Raw genomic sequence first — 20,953 nt, 5'->3', positions numbered from 1 at the left:
ACAGACCTGGAGATCTTTTATTCAACATTTTCATTTAATGTAACTTTTTTTTTTCTCTTTGCCTATATTTACATTCCCTTTTTGCTTTTTAACTGTTTTTAATGGAGGTCGGGTTTGAGGACGTGATTGTTTTGAGTTGTTTAAGTCTGTTTGATACCTAGTTAGCCCATTGCTTTGCTTTGCTTTTTAGATTAGTTGCACGGTGGGATTTTTTTGGGGTCTTTTTTTTTGGGATTTTTCTTCTCTTTATTGATATATATGGAAAATTAGTATACTATTATATTACCTCATTATTTTATAACTAAACTGCACTGTTTGTACTACTTTTTTTGTGTATTAATATCTCTTGTAAAGTTATATCACAACAGTGTATTAGTTTCTACATGGGTTACCTTTTGTGTACTAATTCAATGAAAAGATTTAAAAAGAAGTATGTCGACGTTTTTGGTGACATGTTAGATCAAATGAAACTTCTAAGAAAGTAGAGGCGCGATTATGGCTTCTTTATGATGACACTTGAGTGCTGGTCCCAGGACAGATCCTCTGATATTAAAGGATTTTGAAGCTACTGTCCCTCCTCACCTCCAATTCCCTAATGAGGACTGGCTCGTGGACCTCAGGCGTCTTCCTCATGTAGTTGATAACCAGCTCTTTGGTTTTGCTGACATGGAGTGAGAGGTAGTTGTTGTGGCACTATTCAGCCAGATTTTCAATCTCCCTCCTAGATGGCGATTTGTCAGCATCTTTGATTTGGCCAACAACAGTGGTGTCACTACAAACTTAAACACAGCATTGGAGCTATACTTAGCCAGACTGATATAAAGTGAGGGGGCTAAGCACATAGCCTTGTGGTGTACCTGTGCTGATAATGTTTGCAGAGGAGTTGTTATAACTGACTGGGGTCTAACAGTGAGTGAATTGAGGGTTCATTTGCACAGGGAAGTACTGAGGCCCAGGTCTTGGAGCTTAATGATGAGTTTTGGGGGGATGATAGTGTTGAATGCTAAGCTGTCGTCAATGAAGAGCATCTTGATGTATGCATCTTCATTGTCGAGGTGCTCTAGAGCTGAGTGAAGAGCCAATGGAATAACATTTGCTGTTAACCTGCTGTGATGATAGGCAAATGCCCAAGTAAACAAATCCCTTCTGCTGACACAACGTCCACATTCTTCCATTCCCTGTACATTCATGTGTCTATCGAAGAGCCCCTTGAACCTTCCGTTTGCATTTGCCTCCATCACTACAGTAGGCAGCACATTCCAGGCATCCATCGTTTTCTGGGTAAAAAAAAACACCACACCAAGGGTGGTGAGGTGCAGACATGTCTCTACCAAAGGAGGTGTAAGACACTCCTTCCCTCCGCTAGCCTGCAGGTCAGACTTGGGCAAAGCTTAGCACCTGCTTAGCCCCTCCCCTCCAAAATCAGGGTCACGTGAAGACACAGGAGCAGGTGGTGGATGGTTGTGTGAGCAGCTGGTGCGCAACACAGGTCCTGGTTTTGTGACCACTGACGCCAGGCAGACAATCTCTGAGGGTAATGATAATGGCTGGGGTCACTCATCTTGGAAAGACACTTGCAAGAAAGCAGCAATGGCAAACCATTTCTGTAGAAAATTTGCCAAGGACAATCATGGTCATAGAAAGAACATGATTGCCCACAGCACGTAACAAATGAACACCACGTACTTCCTTACTCTCTTTCAACTGAAATATATGCCCTCTGGTATTAGGTATTTCAATCCCAAGTAATTACCGTGGGGAACCTTGTCAAAAAATTTACTAAAATCCATATATGTCACATTCACTGCTCTACCTTCATCAATTTGTTTTCTCACTTCCTCGAGGAATACATTCAGACTCGTGAGGGGCAACCTACCCATCACGGGGCCATGCTGATGATCCATAATCAGGCTTTGCTTCTCCACCAGCCCGTAAATCTTGTATTTAAGACTCCTCTCTAACCATTTGCCCACAATCTAAGTAAGACTCACTGGTCTTTAATTTCCAGGATTATCCTGATTACCTTTCATAACCAAAAGAATAACATTTTCCACCCTCCAGTCTTCTGGTACTGTTCCTGTGGTCAGTGAGGACATAAAGATCATTGCCAAAGGCACAGTAATCTCTTCTCTTGCTTCCTGTAGTGACCTTTTGGGCACCGTTGTTCAAGCTCTGAGTGGTTAAAGGGAATTAGCTGTTCTTGAACCTCGTGGTGCGGCTCTTAAGGCTTCTGAGCCTCTTGCCTGATGGCAGCTGCGAGAACCCTGTGAGAGAATTTAGCCTTTGGTTAAACCCTCCTTGAAAAAAGTCAAGCATGATCAAAAACACAAATCCAGGGTTTTATCCATAGGAATTCCTCTTCTACCGACAGTACTATGGTTTGGGGATAAGGACACAAACAATAACAGTACTTCAAGACAGGTTTGCTTGACGTGATTTATTAATAAAACAACCAGTTACTGTTCTTTCTCTCTACAATTAACTAATCCATGTAAGTATGTGTGTTGTAGGTTAATTGACAACTGTAAATTATCTCCAGTGTAGGTGGGAAGTTGGGGAACTAGAGCACATCAATGGGTGTAATGTGAAAGAAAATGTCTCAGAAGGACAATGAGATTGATGGGCTTGTTCAGTGAACAAGAATAGACTCAAGGCACTGAATGGTCTCTGTTATGTTGGAGGAAATATAATACAAATATATAAAAAATTAAGAATGTTACTATTCAGAGTGATACACTCTGGATGTCTTTCAGATGTCCAACTCGGAGAAAGCCATTTTAATCACTGAGTGAGGCACAGGCGGCAGAGCTGGTTGATGGCTGTACAGTCTGATGGTTTCAGAAGTCTACCCAATGCCCGGCTGCATTGACCAGAACTTCCACATTCTGATAGCGGAGCCCCTGGTGAACAGAGATCACAGGAAGAGCTACGTCCTCAAAGTCCTGAACGTGACCGACAGCCAGGATGTAGATTTGGTGGAAGTACAAACATGAGTCATGGTGTTCTTGAAGCAGAAAGGTTTTCCAACCCCCAGACCCATCCCAACCACTGATGGCGGGATTGTGTTGCTAGAGACGATTAGTGGGTATCAGATATTCGTTCTCGTACATTGGCTTCTGCTGATCCCTTTAAAATTTGCTTTATTTGTATAATTTTGTCCATGTTTTCAAAATTCACTGGAATTCACTGGAAACATATAATTTTTCAGGTCAGATTCAGAAAGATTAGGCAGACTAACTTAATAAAAACCATGCTCTATATTTTGCAGATTCTGGTCAAGAATATAAGACCCATATGGTCCGCTTGCTGACCTATTTACCGGGAATTCCGCTGCAGCAGATCCCTGCAGACCCACCGATCTTGTACAAGGTTGGGCAAACTCTCGCTCAGATTAATAAGGTTCTCAAAGTAAGTCCATGTATTCTGTGTCCAGACATCTAAGTAAGCCGTGTTTTGCCTTTAACAACAATGTCGGTGTAATCACGAGTTGTGTGGTTATAGATCAGATCTATTTTAAACCTTGAAACAATAATTACACGAAAGCAATTTGTTGAAAAGGCATCTATATTATTTTGTGTTATTGGGCATCACAGACATGATGCCAAATATTAAGCAGCAAAATGAATTTGTAGAAACACTCAGCAGGTCAGGCAGCATGTGTGGAGAGAGAAACAAAGTTATTGCTTTATATTTGTCATTTATCAAGATACGGTGAAAAGCTTTTGTTTGGTGTGTCATCCAGCCAGGCCAGTACACTGAGGTATGAAAAGAAAGCAAAATGTAAAATATAACGTTTCAGTCTCAGGAAGTACAGTACAGGTAGACAAATAAAGTGCTAGGGCCACAGCAAGGTAGACCGAGAGATCAATCCTTACCAAGTTAAAGGTTCGTTCAAGAGTCTGAGAGTGGCTGAGAAACAGTCCTTGTGTCTGGTGGGACATGCTTTCCAGATTTTATATCTTCTGATCAATAGTAGAGAGGAGAAGAAAGAAAGACTGAGCTGGGAGGATCCGCTCTTTGGGATTTTTATGAATGACTTGGATAAGGAAGTGGAAAGGTGGGTCAGTAAGTTTACAGATGGAACGAAAGTTGGTGATGTTGTCGATAGTGTAGGAAGTTGTGGTTATAGTGGCAAGTTGACAGAATGTAGAGCTGGGCTGAGAATTAGCAGATGGAGTTCAATCCAGAAAAGTGTGAGGTGGTTCATTTTTGAAGGTTTAATTTGAAGGCAGAATATATAGTTAATGGCAGGATTCTTAGCAGTGTGCAGGAACAGAGGGATTATTGGGGTCCACGTCCATAGATCCCTCAAAGTTTTTACACAGATTGATAGGCATATGGAGTATTGGCCTTCATTAGTTGGGGGATTGAGATAATATCATTTGTGAGGTTATACTGCAGCTCTATGAATGTATAAAAAACACACACTACACTGGTTAGACCACACTTAGAGTATTGTGTTCAGTTCTGGTCGCCTCATTATAGCAAGCCTCCTCGACATGAATTAACACGTTGACATCACGTGGAGGCCTAATTGCTTCAAGGATTCCATCAGGCGATGCCAACTCAGGGCCACCCATGTCGGAATGGCTGTGGACGAGATGCCAGGCGAAGGTTGACCCGACCCCTGCTCCCGAACGGACAGACTCGCGACTGCTCCTCTCGGGCCATGTCATGTGAAACAACAAATGATAGGAGGGATGTGGAAGCTTTAGAGAGGGTGCAGTGCTGATTTAACAGCATGCTGCCTGGATGAGAGGGCAAGTCTTATGAGGATAGGTTGAGCGAGTTAGGACTTTTCTCCCTGGAGTGAAGGAGGATGTGAGGTGACTTGATAGAGGTGTACAAGATGATAGATTGAGCGGACAGCATGAGACTTTTTCTCAGGGTGGAAATGGTTAATATGAGGGGACATAACTTTAAGGTGACGGGGGGGTAAGTTTAGGTGGGATATCAGAGGTAAATTCTTTACGCTGAGAGTGGTAGAGGCAGATACATTAGGGACATTTAAGAAACTCTTAAATAGATGGGCACATGGATAATATAAAAGAAGAGTGTTTTGTTGGAGGGAAGGGTTAAATTGATCTTAGAGTAGGTTAAACTGTCAACAGAACATCGTGGGCTGAAGGGCTTATACTGTGCTGTAATGTTCTATTTTTTATGTTCTATTTCCTGAGGTAGTGGAAAGTGTAGCCGGAACCAAGAGGGAAAGGCTACATTCGTAATTCTCAGCTAGTTAATGTTTCAGATCAAAGACACTTTGTCAGGTAATTGAAATTTAGAAAGATTTGGATATTTCAATTTTTTCCTCTGTTTTTGTTTGAAAGAGAGATGGGCAGTGTTCAATTAATCCTTTGCTGTATTTGAAACCAACAAGTCGACTTGCATCGTCCACTATAAACCTTCATATCATGGATGCAATAGAAAGTAGCTACCTAATAAATGGGGGAGAGGACTGGCCAATAGAAGGTGGAGTTGGGACAGTTGTTTTGAACTTCTGACTGTACAGGATGAGTTAACCTCACAGCTGTAGTTGCTTGCAGTGCAGTGATCTGTTCATTTTGACTAATGTGAGTGATCCGTCTCCCACAACTGTAATGAATACTGTCAGTTCTCCACTCTGGGCTGCATAGAAAAGCAGAATTCTGTGGCAATTATCTTGAACTTACCTTTAAATGAAGTTAATATGCTGGAGGTGGGTGACTGTAATGGACTTGTCTAATTATTAGGAATTCCAGCATCCCAAACCGAAGAGTCTACAGAGAGATTCCTTCGACTGGAAACTTACAAACATTCACCAGCTGAACAAGTACCTATACACACTGAAGGACAGTGAGTGCAAAGTTGTGGAGCAAATTATTCAGCAAATTCTAGAGAAGGTGCTTCCAAATATCAAGAGCTTTAATGAAAGTAAGTGCCTGTCTGGCGGTCATGAGGTTTGCAGGGTGGGACTTCAGATAATTTGAGCAGTTGTGAAAATGAGTGGTTTCAATGTGCCAGGTACACCTCCTTCACCTTCTGACCACTGTGAACAATGGAATGAAATAGGTGCCTAAACACCCATCCGATGTAACCCATCCAGAGTCACAGACTGATGTGGTGAGTCTGTGCGATTCATTGCCACAGGCAGCTGCGGAAGGCAATTCATTGGGTAACTTTAATTAAGGACATCAGGGTTACAGGGAGAAGGCAGGAGAATGAGATTGAGAGGGAAAATAAATCAGCCATGATGGAATAATGGAGCAGATTCGATGGGCTAAATGTTCTAATTCTGATCCTTTGTCATATGATCTTATGACCTTGTACAGCAGGGAAACAAATCATCCAGTCCAACTCATCCATGATAGGAAAATGCCATCTAACCTGGAACCATTTGCACAAACTTTTCCCCTATCCCTCTGAACTGTTCCTATCTATGTATCTGTCCAAATGTCCATTAAATGTTACTAACCTTTACCTCTTCCTCTGGTCACTCGTTCCATAATCACACCTCTCTTTGTGTGAAGAAATTGTTCTTTTAAAATATCTCCCCTCTCAGAATACCATATATTCACCCTGTCAATGCCCCTCAAGATTTTATCCCAATCTATCTCAGCCACCTGGAATAAAACCCCAGTCTGCCCAGCTTCTCCCTACAACTCAGGCCCTTGAATCCTGGCAACATTCTCATAAATCATCTTTGAACTTCTGCTGTCTTAATGACATCTTTCCTATAACAGGGTGACCAGAGCTATGCACAACTTTCCAAGTGCGGCCTCAAAAGTATTCAGTACATTGCAACATAATGTCCTAAATCCTATACTCAATGTTCTGACTAATGAAGGCCAGATGCCAAATGCTCTCTTCATCACCCTGTCTACCTGTGATGCAACTTTCAGTGAACTATTTACTTGTATTCAGTCCCTTACTTTATCTAAAGGCTAACACCACAACTATACATACAGATAGTCACTCATCTCACGTGAAACTGTAAGAAGGCAAGAAGGAACTGCCAAACATCCAAGTTGGATCCTTCACTACGAGGCTTGATAACATCGCCACTGATTGAACTGGTTGAATCCTGAAGGAGCTCATTGCTGAATTAAATCTGGGGTAGATATTGATTCAACCAAGACAACTTGATCTCAACATCTCTAATCTACCTAAGGTAGAAGTCATCAATACACAGTCCTTGTAGAGACAGTTGCACCTTCACACCACATGCACGCAAAATGGAACTGAGATGGAACAGTAAACAATCTGCTGAATGAACCAAGGGCTGAGCAATGTCTGTGGGAGAAACAAGATCCCAGATGTTTTAGGTCAAATCCCTGCATCAGGACTTGAGACACTCACAGTTCCTTCCTGCCACAGATGCTGCTTGACGATCTTCTCGCAAATCGCTTGTTGCTCCAGACTCCAGATTCTGAAGTCCCTTTTGTCTCCATTGATCTGGCAGCTCAGAAGTGAGCAGCCCCGGGACACTGTGGAGCACAGATGGACACCTGTGGACTCTGTACCTTATGGCCTGGGTTAGGGTTTTAGATATTGTTTCATAAGCGGCAACAATGAGTATCAATCGAGACAGGATATATAAAAACAACCAAACATTTATTAAACACGGATAAACAATAATAAACAAATGAAAACCTTAACCGGAAGTTAACCGCTATGCAGCCGTTCAACAACTCGTCACTTGGCACTGATTCTTAAAGCGTTAAATGTGAAAACAGTTCTTAAAGCGGTAAAGTCAAACACAGTTCTTAAAATGGTAAATTCAAAAGTCCAACAGATTTATACATTCAATTGGGAGAGACTTCTCTGGAGAAGGATTTCTTCATAGACGCAACTTTCCTGTTGGTTCTGTCCAAAGGAATCACAATGCAGGAAGTAAACGGCTTAAAACAACTGACCTTAATTTCTTTTAGAGAGAGCAAATCCTGCATGGACTTTCTTGCTCTTTTGGCAAGAGTTATCTTCGATGCAGGTCGCTACTTCTTCAACGAAGACTCAATAAAGTCGATCCTTTGTTAAACTGCTGAACGATACCGACTTCTCTTAATCCTTCGGGTCCTGTACTTCGATAAAGTCTTCACTCTCCAATACTACTGGAAAAAGGTACATCAACACATCTAGCAAAAATTGCCAGTCCAGCACTATTGCATCTTGCAACAGAACATAACACTCCATTTTAAAAAATGAAACTGCGTCATAAAAACAAATACGCAACAGAAACGGAGACACAGATGCACGTTCTAGCTGGAAAACTAAAAACTAAAAACTAACTGCGTCATCTGAGGTCTTCCCTTATATACCCATGGTGCACATGTCATCACGTGACCTCATATCAGCAAGAAAATTACATCAGGTGACCTCCAAAAGACCATTACATCATTCTCACAAGATCTCCTTGAGATATGTAACAATATAGGAAATAAGCTGCAGAAGGTTGTAAACATAGTCAGCTCCATCATTGCGCATTCGCCTCCATAGTATCCAGCACATCTTCAAGGAGAATTACCTTGCAAAGGTGGCATTAAGGATCCGCATCACCCAGGTCATGTCTTGTTCTCATTGCACCATCAGGAAGGAGGTACAGAAGCATGAAGGCACGCACTAAGTGATTCAGGAACAGCTTCTTCTCCTTTGCAATCCAGTTTCTGAATGGACGTTGGAGATGTCAGGGGTCAGTCTTTTACTCAGAGAGTGGTGTGTGCATGGAATGGGCTGCTGGCAATGGTGGTAGAGGCAGATATGATAGGGTCTTTTAAGAGACTTTTGGATAGGTACATGGAGCTTAGAAAAATAGGGAGCTATGGGTAAGCATAGAAAACATAGAAAATAGGTGCAGGAGTAGGCCATTCGGGCCTTCGAGCCTGCACCGCCATTTATTATGATCATGGCTGATCATCCAACTCAGAACTCTGCACCAGCCTTCCCTCCATACCCCCTGACCCCTAGTTATTTCTAAGGTAGGGACATATTTGGCACAACCGTGTGGGCCAAAGGACCTGTATTGTGCTGTAGGTTTTCTATATTTCTATGTTTCTATTGTCACGTGATCAGCAACAATGAATTATCAATTGTCAGGTTTTATAAAAAAAAACATTTATTAAAGCAACACACATCAAAGTTGCTGGTGACTGTTTTTTTTTAAAATTTATTAAACTCTGCTCAACAATAGAGAAAAGTATTCCAACGACAAACTTAACTGGAAGTTAACTGCCATATGGCAGTTCTTAAAAGGGTAAATTCGAAAACAGTTCTTAAAATGGTAAATTCGAAAATCCAAGTGATTCACACAGTGAATAAGGAGAGACTTCTCTGGAAACGGATTTCTTCGAAGACGTGACGTTACTGCTGATTCTCACGACGAAGGAAATCAAATGGCTTAAAGGAACTGACCTTTTTCTGGTGAGTGAACACTGCACAAACTTCCCTGCTCTTGCAGGAGTTATCTCAGATACGGTCACTATTTCTGAATGAATGCTCGATAATGTTGATCCTCCAGGGAAGTTTGGCCAGATGGATTCAGAATTGGCTTGCCTGCAGAAGGCAGAGGGTCGTGGTGGAGGGAGTACATTCGGATTGAAGGATTGTGACTAGTGGTGTCCCACAAGGATTGGTTCTGGGACCTCTACTTTTCCTGATTTTTATTAACAACCTGGATGTGGGGGTAGAAGGGTGGGTTGGCAAGTTTGCAGATGACACAAAGGTTGGTGGTGTTGTGGATAGTGTAGAGAATTGTTGAAGATTACAGAGAGACATTGATAGGTTGCAGAAGTGGGCTGAGAAGTGGCAGATGGAGTTCAACCCGGAGAAGTGTGAGGTGGTAGGTACACCTTGGAAGGACAAACTCCAAGGCAGAGTACAAAGTAAATGGCAAGATACTTGGTAGTGTGGAGGAGCAGCGGGATCTGGGAGTACATGTCCACAGATCCCTGAAAGTTGCCTCTGTCATGGTCCGGTCCGTGAAGTCCTTATTCTAGTTCACGGTCCAGTCCATAGTTCCTTATGCCAGGGTTTCTGGTTTTCCCCAGTTTCTGTTGTAGGCACATGATTCTCGTTTTGGATTTTGGGGCTGAGACATAAATACCTCTGCAAACCAGGGATCATCATCATCATCATCATCATCATCATCATCATCACCCTCCTCCTCCCTGACTCTCTGCCTGAATACCCCGCATGACTCTCTGCCTGGATACCCCGCCTGTATACACCGCCTGTATCACTGGAGTTTTACCATCGGAGCAAGACCAGGGCCTTGTTAGATCAAGATAAGGAACTGTCTTTCGTTGTGTGGAATTGTCTCTCTGTGTCCACGCCTTTGCTAGGGAGGTCCGGCCGTTTGCTGCTACCTAGTATTGGGAACTGACTCTGTGTCCTCGCCTTCACTAGGTGGGTCCAGCCATTTGCTGCCACCTTGTGTTGGGATCCGTCTCTTCATGTTCAGCGTTCTGTGTTTGAATTCCGGCCCTACATCCTGTTCCCAAGGAGGGGTCCCAGCTCTGTGTTATGTGTGTGAGTTCCGGCCCTACGTCCTGTTCCCAAGGAGGAGTCCTGGCTCTGTGCTCCGTGCTCCCGTCTCTTCTAGTCCAAGGCTCCGTGCTCCTGAAGGCCCTTGTCCAGTCCGTGCCTAGTCCAGTCCTATCCAAATCCTGTCCATGTGCCTTTACCTGTCCTTGTGTCTCACCCTACCCAGGAGTTCCTCACCCAAGCCATGTCCAGTCCTGTAGCCTCGTCTTGTCCTCGCCTAGTTCTGGAGTCCAAGCCCGAGTCAAGTCCCAGGTTCTGGGTCTCTGCCCAGTCTCTGGCTCGGAGTCCATACCAAGCCTCGAAGTACCCTAGACCCAAGCCTCAAGACCCCAAGCCTGTCCCCAAGCCTCCAGCCTCAAGTCCCCAAGCCTCAAGACCTCTGCCTCCACTCCTGAAGTCATGTCATGTCCATGCCTGGTTCTGGGGCCCGAGCCCGAGGCAAGACCCAGGTTCTGGGTCCTTGTCCAGTCTCTGGCTCAGGGTCCAAGCCCAAGTCTGCATTCTTGTCCCTGCTCCTTGTCTGTATCCTGTCACGTCCCTACTCTAGTCAAGTCCTGTTCCTTGTACTTCAGTGTCCGTGTCTTGCATTTGAGTCCATTCCCAACGCCCCTATTGTGACAGCCTCACAGGTAGATAGAGTAGTTAAGAAAGCTTATGGGGTGTTAGCTTTCATAAGTCAAGGGATAGAGATTAAGAGTCGCGAGGTAATGATGCAGCTCTACAAAACTCTGGTTAGGCCACACTTGGAGTACTGTGTCCATTTCTGGTCGTCTCACGATAGGAAGGAGGTGGAAGCATTGGAAAGGGTACAGAGGAGATTTACCAGGATGCTGCCTGGTTTAGAGAGTATGGATTATGATCAGAGATTAAGGGAGCGAGGGCTTTACTCTTTGGAAAGAAGGAGGATGAGAGGAGACATAATAGAGCTACACAAGATATTAAGAGGAATAGAGTGGATAGCCAGCGCCTCTTCCCCAGGGCACCACTGCTCAATACAAGAGGACATGGCTTTAAGGTAAGGGGTGGGAAGTTCAAGGGGGATATTAGAGGAAGGTTTTTTTTACTCAAGAGAGTGGTTGGTGCGTGGAATGCACTGCCTGAGTCAGTGGTGGAGGCAGATACACTAGTGAAGTTTAAGAGACTACTAGACAGGTATATGGAGGAATTTAAGGTGGGGGGTTATATGGGAGGCAGGGATTGAGGGTCGGCACAACATTGTGGGCTGAAGGGCCTGTACTGTGCTGTACTACTCTATGTTCTATGTTTATTGTGATGAGAATACACATAAAATTAAGATGTTTGCTGGCCTAGGTTAGCATCAGTGACATCAGCAAGTGGTCTGCCACCTGCCCTCAGGGGAAGGAGAGATAAGGAACAATGGAGCAGCGTCTGGAGACGTGTAATGAAGGGACGGGGGAGAGAGAGCTGTCTGGAGCGGCTCCCCCCCTTTGAACCTTGAACTGTTTGAAGTGATGGACAGGCGATACCCCAACAGGGGGATAAAAAGGGACCGGTTCACTAAGGCAGGACACACACGCCACCCGAGGTAACGAGACCCTGGAAGCGGTACGCTTCTCACGAGTCGGTGGGAAGTACCAGACAACGGCCAGGGTGGAAAGGTACGATCAGCGGGAACCCGGTGTGTGTCCGCCCTTGCCTGGGTGCCGGGTTCACTGCAGAGGATCGACCACATCTGGAGGAGGGGTCACAGTCGGTGACCTCAGGTGACATCACCAAGGACCCGCCCAAAAGCTGCTTGTGAGCCATCTCGCTGGTCTGTGAGTGAAGCCGTGTCTGAATGATCAGTTGTTCCTGTTCCCTCTCTCTCTTCCCCCACGTTGTCCATCGCCATGGCAATGATTACTGCGAACTGAACTACTAAACTGGACTGAACTTTGAGTCACTTTGAAATTTGGTCATTTACCCCTAGACAACGATAGAGCTTGATTGATGCTGTTATCTTAATTCTGTGCACATGTGTGTTTATCATCGCTGAACTGTTGCATTTATTATCCTTTCGATGACTGTGTTGCTTGTTTCTTTAATAAAACTTTCTTAGTTCTAGTACTCCAGACTCCAACTGAGTGATCCATTTCTGCTGGTATGGCAACCCAGTTACCGGGAACGTAACATTATTAAACCGCCGAACGATTCCAACTTTATTCGATCCTTCAAGGTTCCTGTACTTTAGTAAGGTCTTCACTCTCCAATACTACTGTAAAGTAAAAATTATAGATGCAACACACAAATCTGGCAGCAATTGGCGAAACTGCCAGCACCAATCTTTGCACCTTAAAATAGAAAGGAAAACTCCGTTTTAAACCAAAACTGTGTCATGAGACAAATACGCAGCGTAATGGAGTAACTGATGAACTAACACAAAACTAAACTGAAACTAACTGCGAGCAACAGGAATTCTGCAGATGCTGGAAATTCAAGCAACACACATTAAAGTTGCTGGTGAACGCAGCAGGCCAGGCAGCATCTATAGGAAGAGGCGCAGTCGACGTTTCAGGCCGAGACCCTTTGTCAGGACTAACTGAAGGAAGAGTGAGTAAGGGATTTGAAAGCTGGAGGGGGAGGGGGAGATCCAAAATGATAGGAGAAGACAGGAGGGGGAGGGATGGAGCCGAGAGCTGGACAGGTGATAGGCAGAAGGGGATATGAGAGGATCATGGAACAGGAGGTCCGGGAAGAAAGACGGGGGGGGGGTGACCCAGAGGATGGGCAAGAGGTATATTCAGAGGGACAGAGGGATAAAAAGGAGAGTGAGAGAAAGAATGTGTGCATAAAAAAGAGTAACAGATGGGGTACGAGGGGGAGGTGGGGCCTAGCGGAAGTTAGAGAAGTCAATGTTCATGCCATCAGGTTGGAGGCTACCCAGACGGAATATAAGATGTTGTTCCTCCAACCTGAGTGTGGCTTCATCTTTACAGTAGAGGAGGCCGTGGATAGACATGTCAGAATGGGAATGGGATGTGGAATTAAAATGTGTGGCCACTGGGAGATCCTGCTTTCTCTGGCGGACAGAGCGTAGATGTTCAGCAAAGCGGTCTCCCAGTCTGCGTCGGGTCTCACCAATATATAAAAGGCCACATCGGGAGCACCGGACGCAGTATATCACCCCAGTCGACTCACAGGTGAAGTGATGCCTCACCTGGAAGGACTGTTTGGGGCCCTGAATGGTGGTAAGGGAGGAAGTGTAAGGGCACGTGTAGCACTTGTTCCGCTTACATGGATAAGTGCCAGGAGGGAGATCAGTGGGGAGGGATGGGGGGGATGAATGGACAAGGGAGTTGTGTAGGGAGCGATCCCTGTGGAATGCAGAGGGGGGGGAGGGAAAGATATGCTTAGTGGTGGGATCCCGTTGGAGGTGGCGGAAGTTACGGAGAATAATATGTTGGACCCGGAGGCTGGTGGGGTGGTAGGTGAGGACCAGGGGAACCCTATTCCTAGTGGGGTGGTGGGAGGATGGAGTGAGAGCAGATGTACGTGAAATGGGGGAGATGCGTTTAAGAGCAGAGTTGATAGTGGAGGAAGGGAAGCCCCTTTCTTTAAAAAATGAAGACATTTCCCTCGTCCTAGAATGAAAAGCCTCATCCTGAGAGCAGACGCGGTGGAGACGGAGGAATTGCGAGAAGGGGATGGCGTTTTTGCAAGAGACAGGGTGAGAAGAGGAATAGTCCAGATAGCTGTGAGAGTCAGTAGGCTTATAGTAGATATCAGTGGATAAGCTGTCTCCAGAGACAGAGACAGAAAGATCTAGAAAGGGGAGGGAGGTGTCGGAAATGGACCAGGTAAACTTGAGGGCAGGGTGAAAGTTGGAGGCAAAGTTAATAAAGTCAACGAGTTCTGCATGCGTGCAGGAAGCAGCGCCAATGCAGTCGTCGATGTAGCGAAGGAAAAGTGGGGGACAGATACCAGAATAGGCACGGAACATAGATTGTTCCACAAACCCAACAAAAAGGCAGGCATAGCTAGGACCCATACGGGTGCCCATAGCTACACCTTTAGTTTGGAGGAAATGGGAGGAGCAAAAGGAGAAATTATTAAGAGTAAGGACTAATTCTGCTAGACGGAGCAGAGTGGTGGTAGAGGGGAACTGATTAGGTCTGGAATCCAAAAAGAAGCGTAGAGCTTTGAGACCTTCCTCGGCCTGAAACGTCGACTGCGCCTCTTCCTATAGATGCTGCCTGGCCTGCTGCGTTCACCAGCAACTTTGATGTGTGTTGCTTGAAACTAACTGCGTCACAACAGGGTTTCCCTTTATACCTGTTGGGAACATGTCATCACGTGACCTCACACTGGCAGGAAAATTACATCACCCCACCATCACAAGACCGGTACATCATGCTCACAAGATACTCAATTACATCATGGTCATAAGACAGTCACAAGATACCCACGAGGTATGTAACACTATTGAACCCATGAATACTACCTTACTACTTCTTTATTTTTGTTTTTGCACTACTATTTAATTTAATTATTTAATATGTATGTTCCTACTTTAATTCACATTTTGTTCTATTATTATGTATTGCAATGTACCACTGCCACAAAGACAAATTTCACAACATAACCAAGGATATTAAATCTGATTCTGATTCTGACAAATCCTTCATGCTCAGTCCAAGGGATTAGCCCTGCTCAGGAGTGTATGTTGACTTTAGTGACGGATGATACAATTGTACAACCTTTGTGTCTCGAACAGGCATCAATCATGGAGACTTCAGTCAGACCAACGTTCTCGTGCAGCCTCGTCATTCATCAGCCGATCACTCCAACTCAGGTCAACTGCAACAGGAGTTGGACATCTCTGGCATTCTTGACTTTGGTAACATGAATTGTAGTTACTGTGTGTGTGACCTGGCCATATGCATAATGTACATGATGCCGGACAACAACGACCCCATGCATGTGGGGGGCCACGTTCTCGCGGGCTTTGAAAGTGAGATATCTTTATCTCCCCAGGAGAGGGATGCCTTGTATTTGCTGGTTCTTGGCAGGTTTGCTCAGTCGCTGGTTATAGGGAGATATGCTGTCCAACTTTACTCAGTGAGGAATACCTTATGACTATATCAAGACCCGGCTGGATGCTTTCTCCCTTTTTAGAAAATATTCCATGCCTTTATTAGTTCTACCAAAGTGCATGAGCATGAGCATCATCGGTCACTTCTTTGCCCCTTCTCCCATCTGTCTTAAATCCTTCTGCAGACTCCCTGCTTCCTCAACAAAACCTCCTCCTCCATCTATCTTCATATCATCTGCAAACTTGACTGCAAAGCCATCAATTCCATCATCCAGATCATTTACGTACAATGTGAAAAGAAGCAGTCCCAACACCAGCCCCTGCAGAACACCATTAATGACCAGCAGCCACCCAGAAAAGGCCCCCTTTGTTCCCACTCTTTGCCTCCCGCAGGTCATCCAGTCTTCTGTCCGTGCTAGTATTTTCCCTGTAATACCGTGGGCTCTTATCTTGTTATGCAGCCTATGTGTGGCACCTTGTCAAGAGCCTTCTGAAAATCCAAGTAATCAACATGTACTGACTCTCCTTTGTCTATCCTGCTTGTTATTTCCTCAGAGAATTCCAACAAATTTGCCAGGCAATATTTTCCCTTAAGGAACCATGCTGACTTTGGCCTTTTTTTATCATGTGCCTCCAAACATTGTCCTTAGTAATAGACTTCACCACCTTCCCAACCACTGAAGCTAACTAGCCTATAATTTCTTTTCTTCTGCCTCCCACCCTTAAAGAGTGGACAGACATATGCAATTTTTCAGTCCTCTGAAACCATTCCAGAATCTGGGGATTCTTGAAAGATCATTACTAATGCCTCCACAATCTCTGCAGCTATCTCTTTTAGAATCCTGGGGTGAAGTCCATTTGTTCTAGGTGACTTATCAACTTTCAGACCTCCAGCTTCCCAAGCACCCTCTCCTTAGTAATAGCAACTACACTCACTTCTGCCATTTGCCACTCTTGAATTTCTGGCATACTGCTGGTATGTTCCACAAACGAAGACTGAATCAAAGTAGTAATTAAGTTCATCTGCCATTTCTTTATCTCCCATTACTACCTCTTCAGCATTATATTCCAATGTTCAAGTATTTCCTCACCTCCTTTTTACTCTTTATATATCTGCATAAACTTTTGGTATCCTCTTTCATATAATTGACTAGCTGACTTTCCTACATCTTTTCTCTCTTTATGGCTTTTTTTAGAAGCCTTTTGTTGGGTTTTAAACATTTCCCAATGCTCTAACTTTCCACTAATTTTTGCTAAATTATATGCCCTTTCTTTTGTTTTTATGCTGTCTTTGACTTCCTTTGTTAGCCACAGTTGCCTCATCCTCCCCTTAGAATACTTCTTCATCTTTGAAATGAATATATTCTGCACTTCTGAATTGTTCCCAGAAACTCCAGCCATCGTTCTGCTATCATCTTTGTTAGTGCCCTTATCCAATCAACATTGCCCAGCTTCCCCCTCATGCCTTTATATTTCCCTTTACTCCACTGTAAGACTGAACCATGTGATTTTAGCTTCTCCCTCTCGAACTTCAGAGTGACTTCTATCATATTATGATCACTGCCTCCTAAGGGTTCCTTTAGCTTAAACTCACTAACTGCCAGGCCTGCGGAGGCAGGCACACCCTTCTCTCCACCCAGCTACCAGGAGTCACCTGACACTCATTACCTGCATCATCATCATCATCATCATCATCAGGTGCTGTGCCCAGATTGAGCTTTGACTGCCATGACCCCCACAATCCTGTTTCGGATCAAGTGGATCAATTCATTGGTATTCATTTCCAGTTCTCTGGCTGCTGTCTCCATCATCATTTGTCTTTGTCTTCCTCTTGCTTTCTTCTCTTCGATCTTTCCCATAATTACCGTGCATTCTAACTCCTCTTTCCTAATCACATGTCCAATGAAGTTACGTTGCCTTTTCATGATCTCATACATTATTTCTCTTTTCGTGCTTGCTCTGTTCATGACATCCTCGTTAGATATTCGTTTCGTCCATGATATTCTTTGCATCCTCCTCAAAAACCACATCTCTGCTGCTTCAATTCGTTTCCTCATATTACTAGATATTGTCCAACATTCTGATCCATATAACATAACTGGATAAATGTAACATTTCAGTGTTCTGAAGTGGGTTGTCATGCCTAGTTTAGTATTGGTCAGTATACTCTTCATTCTCGTAAAGGTGTCTTTTGCCATCCTTATTCTTCTTTTGATGTCCAAGTCGCACCTGCCATCTTTTGTCACCCAGCTTCCTAAGTAGCAAAAATTCTGTACTTGTTTTATGTCTTCCCTGTTTATTCCCAGCCTGCAGATAGGATTCTCCTTCTTTTTGGATATCACCATACATTCTGTCTTTTTGCAATTGATAGATAGACCCATTTTTGCACTTTCTTCAACAACTATATCAATTAAGTTTTGTAGTTCTTCCTCCGTACTTGCAATTAACACAGCGTGATCTGCATATCTGAAATTATTGATGTTTTCACTGCCAACTTTGACTCCCAAGATGTCTCTTATTTTTTGTAATGTTGTTTCACTGTACACATTAAACAAATCAGGGGAGAAAGCACACCCTTGTCCAACACCTCTTGATTTTCATAAACTGACTCACTTCTCCATCTGTTCTTACAGTGGCAGTTTGTTCCCAGTACAGATTTCTGATTAGGCGGAGGTCTTTCGAATCTAGATCTAGAGTTTTCTGTAATATTTCGAATAACTTATTGTGCTTCACTTTATCAAAACCCAGTAATACGTCATTACCTGCAGCCTATTTAGACCCAGCATTCATCCACAGACCATTGTTCACCCATCAAATCAGCCAGCCTCAACAATTTGCTCCTAGCTTTCAGTTGCTTTTTTGGTTAAGTATCTATTCTCTCTTGTTTTGTGGCCCTTCATGGTTTGTTATTTTGCAGTTTATTATTACAGCGATCACTCACCACTCAATCTTCTCCACTGCTCTGCATTTGAGCCAAGCCTCCCCTACATTTCCTGACAAGATGGGTGAGTGATGATTGACCCAGCAGAGTTTGCTCACCAAAAGGAAGTCATTTTGACAGGAGCACACGATCCCAAAGTAGCAGGAAACCATTAACCATCTGCTCACCCCCCCCCCGACCAACTCTCCGCCTTGATACAGCAACTGCACGCCAGCTGACCTCCTCCCCTCAAAGCCCTGGATTCCAGTGCCCAAACACTTTGGTGGATCCCCAACCCACCGCTAACTGGGACAATAAAACCACCAACCGAGGTGCGCTCTGTTTTCAACCATCTGGGAAGTGGAAAGGAGGCAGCGGATCAAATACTTTGCCTGCGTCAAGGCCCAGACTCGGTGCTGGATCACACCGTTGACTTCAGGACCCTCGTGATGGAGAGTGGCTGCAATGCAGAAGTGCCACTGGCCCATTGCTATCAGAGCCTTGAAAGACGAGCTGACTACCCCGGAGATGCCCACCGACCTTGAAACCTCATCACTCTGGCCCCGCAAATTGACAAGTGTCTTATGGAACATCCCTCCAGATCCTCGGCCAGACCCACAGTTCCGTTCCCAGAATCGTCTCAGGCTGCAGGATCCTCATCAGCAACTCTTCCAGAACTAGGCAGTTAGGGAGAGCTCTGTTACCCCCACCCCACCCCTACCCCAGAGCATGAGTGTCAGTGAAGAAACAACTTGAGAGTTTACTGCAGACCAGCCAATCACCCACGCATCAAGTGCCCACTGAGTCCGGGAAAACAGTATTACCATGTAGAGACAAGGGGCTTTCTATCTAGTAAACGTCCCCCGGCCCCTCGTTCCAGCACCATAGCCCAACTCCCTCTCTCTGTCCTCCTCCACTCCCCAATGGTCCTACACACAAAGGAGGCTCTGGTGGATTCTGGTGCAGCAGGCAACTTTCTGGGCCAGATTCTGTGCGTGTAGCTGGGACTCCCTACCGAGCCCATCTCTCACACCTTCTGCATTATGGCCGCTGACAGATGTCCCTTGGGGTTTGGGATGGTCAGTACATGTACACGGCCTGTGCACATGAGCATTGAAGAGCACCTCAAATCCAGCCAATTCTTCCTTATCAACTCACCCAATACACCTCTCTTCTTACCCTTGGCTCTCCCCTCTTGATAGCCAATTCATCTGGTCACACAGTTCACCACTGAGTTGGGAACCAATCTGCTGAACTACCTGCCTGCAACCCCAGTTGACTTCATTCCATAAGTCTGTGGAGACAGGGGGAACTCTCGACCTCACCAGACTCCCCCAGGAAACAGCGTAGCCATTGCCTTCAGTAAAGGGAAGCCAGCACCCTGCCATAGACCACGTGACTGGACAATTGAGAGCCTCCTGGACACCACCCCTCCCCGAGATTGTCTGTTCCCTCTCTCCACTCCTGAGACCCAAGCCACGAATGACTACTTTGTCAAAGTACCACAGCACAGCTTCATTCAACCATCCCAGTCCCCAGCCAGTGCAGGATTCAACTTTGTCAAAAAGAAAGATGGGGTTCTTCATCATTGCATCAACTACTGTGGACGTAACAAAATCACCATTAGTAACTGTTCCCCTCTCCCCTTGATGGACAACGCATTTGAAACACTCCAAGTGGCCTAGATCTTCACTAAACTGTATCTACAGAGTGTGGACAACCCAATCTTTATCCACCAGGGAGATGAGTGGAAGGCAGCACTCATAACAGCCTCTGGCCACTACAAATACTTGGTGATGCATTTCCAACTTTCTAACAGTCCAGCCATTTTCCAAGCCTTCGCCAATGAGATCATCTGAGACCTACTACACAGGTATGTGTTCATCTACATCGATGACATCCTCGTCTTCTCCAAGGAGCTCCAAGACCATGTCTGTCACGTCCATTCAGTACTTCAGCATCTCCTCGAAGACTAATTGTCAATCAGAAAGAGCCAATCAGCAAGTGGAAATGTTTCTGCAATGCTTCACCGCCTCTAACTCTTCCTCATGGTAGAAGAATGTGCTCTGCGCTGAGCTGTCCCACAGTCTACACCTCCTCTGCCACAGGTAGGTCACCCTTTGAAGAGTTTCATGGCTACAAGCTCCTCTTTCTCCCCACAGAAGCACCAATGGTTCTGTCCACCAGGACCCTGGTTTGCCAATGTCAAAAAGCTTGGAGTACCAGTTGCGCCTACTACCACCAGGCTAACTGCATCAGTGCCCAGCCAGACCACTCCAGCAGGAGATCCATGTCTGACTGTCCATCCGAGATCTGCCCCTGGACACTGACTCTTGCAAGCTCTCACCACGGCTTATTGGTCCCTTTAAGATTATGCATCACTTCAAACCAGTTACTTACCATCTACAGCTGTCACTGTCCCTCAGGACCATACTTACCTTCCATGTGTCCTGCCTGAAGCCCGTTGTCCATAGGCAACTCAAACC

General features: G+C 44.9%; 1 pseudogene; it reads left to right on the top strand.

The window, feature by feature from the left end:
- The first annotated feature begins 1,014 nt into the window (after window positions 1–1,014).
- On the top strand, window positions 1,015–15,653 carry LOC134358124 (hydroxylysine kinase-like; annotated as a pseudogene).
- Window positions 15,654–20,953: the final 5,300 nt, after the last annotated feature.

Source organism: Mobula hypostoma, chromosome 18 (genome assembly GCF_963921235.1).
Source record: "Mobula hypostoma chromosome 18, sMobHyp1.1, whole genome shotgun sequence".
NCBI classification, from domain to species: domain Eukaryota; kingdom Metazoa; phylum Chordata; class Chondrichthyes; order Myliobatiformes; family Myliobatidae; genus Mobula; species Mobula hypostoma.
The sequence above is the reverse complement of the archived record's forward strand: the minus strand, read 5'-3'. Positions and strand labels throughout refer to the sequence as shown.